The 3,283-nt window shown below is 38.0% G+C and overlaps 1 pseudogene across 1 annotated transcript; it reads left to right on the forward strand.

Moving 5' to 3' along the window:
* The first annotated feature begins 1,412 nt into the window (after positions 1-1,412).
* LOC307182328 (transcription factor BTF3-like) lies at positions 1,413-1,927 on the forward strand (annotated as a pseudogene). Its single transcript has one exon. The product of its transcript is annotated as a transcription factor BTF3-like (transcript).
* Positions 1,928-3,283: the final 1,356 nt, after the last annotated feature.

Genomic DNA, 3,283 nt, shown 5'->3' on the forward strand with positions numbered 1-3,283 from the left:
ATTTCCAATTCAAGTGAAAAATTAAATCATCGATTATTATATTTGTATCTCTTTGCTTTCACACTGAAAATCTTGGTTTTAATGACATTAACATGATTACATATTTGATTATGCATATACATATATAACGTATATTATGCGTAAAATAGTTTCAAAGCAACAATACTAGTATTACTACTAACAATAGAACTAATAGTACTAACAATAGAACTATCAATTGTGGGAATTCCCTGGTGGTCCAGTGGTTAGGGCTCCAAGCTTTCACTTGCACAAGCTGTGTGGTCAAAAAAACAAAAAGAACTACGAATTGCAACTAAATATTTCATTGTGGTTCTTTTTGCTCTCTAGGATATAACTCACCATGGAGCTACATTAAAAGTTTGAGTTTTAATGTCATTTGAAATAATTTTTTTTTCTGTGTGGCTTATACTGTCAATTTTATATACTCCTAGGTTCATTTGTATCCATTTGTTTCAGATTTGTAGTTTTTTTTTTCCTTTTTGATCCAAGTTTTTTACTTATAGGAAATGTTCACATAGTTCCAAAATCAAAACTATAAAACAAGGTGCAGTCAGAGAAGCTTTTTAAACACTTTTTGTCCCTCCTTTTCACAATAAAGGTGTTTTTTAAGGTTATGATATTGGACTGACTTGTTAAAGAGAACCTGATACCAGAGGGAGATTCAACAGAGTGCATTGTTAGTAACAGTTACAGGGGGGAAATTACATGTTAATGAAATAAGCCTTATTTAAATCAGTAAACATATTATAGATCCAAAATAAATTTTACACAAAAATAAATTTTCTTGTCTTCCTGGTGAAGTGCCTCTCCTGATCTTTTCAGCTAGGATCCAATCAACTATGGGGTGGGGGAGGGACTGGGGGGGCTGTGGACAGAGACACAGAAGTCTCTACTTCAACAAGAGGAAAACAAAAGAGCTTCCTGCAAATTGGAAAAAAAATTCCAAAGTTTCCTATATACAAACAACAACTAAGTGGAAATACAGAAAAGGGAAAAATTCTTATTAAAAAGATACCTGCACACAAACCCTGTGGCTAAACCTAATAAATATGTGCAGGACCTGTATAAAAAAAACTATAAAATTTTACTAAAATGGATGACAGAATAAATGGAGAGGCATACTAGTTTCTGTTTAGACAGATCAATATTCCAAAATTGTTGATTATTCCTAAATTATAAAGTCAGTGCAATCACAATCAAATTACAACTTTGGGGGGAACTTGAAAAGTGATTCTAAAGTTTTCAATTAAAAATAAATATATATTTTGGGAAATTTGGAAAAGCATAATTGGGGGCACCCCATGTGTGTCCCTAATCCCAGCTGGTCTGCCTGAGACCCCCTGAGCGCCAGAACTGGTCCCCCCACAGGGCCCCATTTCCACTCCCTCAAGATGAAAGAAACTATCATGAACCAGAAGAAACTCACAGAACTGCAGGCCCAAGTGAACATTGGTGGGAAAGGAACTGCTCACAGAAAGAAGTTGGTTCATAGAACAGCTACAACAGATGATTTAAAACAAACAAACAAACAAACTTCTCCTTAAAGAACTTAAAGAAACTTAGGGGTAAACAACATCTCTGGTATTGAAAAGTTAATGTGATGCACATTAACAACTCTAAATTTCAAGCATCTCTGGCAGCCAACACTTTCACTGTTATTGGCCATGCTGAAACAAAGCAGCTGACAGAAATGTTACCTGGCATCTTAAACCAGCTTGGTGCAGACAGTCTGACTAGTTTAAAACAACTGGCTGAAGCGCTGCCAAAATAATCTGTGGATGGAAAAGCACTGCTTGCTACTGGAGAGGATGGTGATGATGAAATTCCAGATCTTATGGAGAATTTTGCTGAGGCTTTCAAGAATGAGACAAACTGCATTGAGTCAACTTCTGAAGATGAAACTTGAAGTTACTGGGTGCTGCTATTTTATATTAAGACTACTTTTTAAAACTTTGTCCCTGTGTCTGATAAAATATACATTTCTAATATTTTAAAGCCCAAGCCCCTTGGACACTGAAGCTCTTTTCAGTTTTTGCTTATACACAATTCATTCTTTGCAGTTAATTAAGCTGTAGAAGCCTGGTAATAAAGTTTGAAACAAAAGTTAATAAAGTTTTTCACTTAGTTTTTTGGGTTTTTTTTTTTTTTTTTTTGCCGTACGCAGGCCTCTCACTGTTGTGGCCTCTTCCGTTGTGGAGCACAGGCTCCGGACGCACAGGCTCAGCGGCCATGGCTCACGGGTCTAGCCGCTCAGCGGCAATGTGGGATCTTCCTGGACCCGGGCACGAACCTGTGTCCCCTGCATCGGCAGGCGGACTTTCAACCACTGAGCCACCAGGGAAGCCCATCTTCACTTCGTTTTTAAAAAATGCATAATTGGGGAGGATTTAGCATAGATAAAAAATAGATATTAAAACCTACTATAAAATAACTTTAAGTAATACAATACAGCACTCAGTTGAGTAGACTAGGGTCCATAAATAGATCCAGGAACACATGGTAATTTGCTATATGAGTGCATTTCAATATAGGGAAGACAAAGGTTATCCAATCAATTATACTGGTACAACTAACAGAAACTTGGGAAAAAAAGAAGCTGATCCCTACCTGTTTTTGTGTGTGTGTGTGTGGTACGCGGGCCTCTCACTGTTGTGGCCTCTCCCGTTGCAGAGCACAGGCTCCAGACGCACAGGCTCAGCGGCCATGGCTCACGGGCCCAGCCACTCCGCAGCATGTGGGATCTTCCCGGACCGGGGCACGAACCAGTGTCCCCTGAATCGGCAGGCAGACTCTCAACCACTGTGCCACCAAGGAAGCCCCCCTACCTGTTTTTTTTTAACAACTAAATAAATTTCAGATAAATTAAAAGTTAAATGTAATATATACAGTGGAATATTACTCAGCCATAAAAAAGAATGAAATAATGTCATTTGCAGCAACATGGATGGACCTAGAGATTATCATACTAACTGAAGTAAGCCAGACAGAGAAAGACAAATATCATATGATATCACTTACATGTGGAATCTAAAAAAAATGATACAGGGAGTTCCCTGGCCGCCTAGTGGTTAGGATTCCAGGCTTTCCCTTCCATGGCCTGGGTTCAATCCCTGGTCGGGGAACTAAGATCCCGCAAGCCACGTGGCATGGCCAAAAAAACCTAAAAAATAAAAATTTAAAAATAAAAATAAACAAAACAATACAAATGAACTTGTTTACAAAACAGAAATAGACCCACAAACATAGAAAACAAACTTATGGT

This window comes from Stenella coeruleoalba (assembly GCF_951394435.1).
Source record: "Stenella coeruleoalba genome assembly, chromosome: 2".
Classification (NCBI taxonomy): Eukaryota; Metazoa; Chordata; class Mammalia; order Artiodactyla; family Delphinidae; genus Stenella; species Stenella coeruleoalba.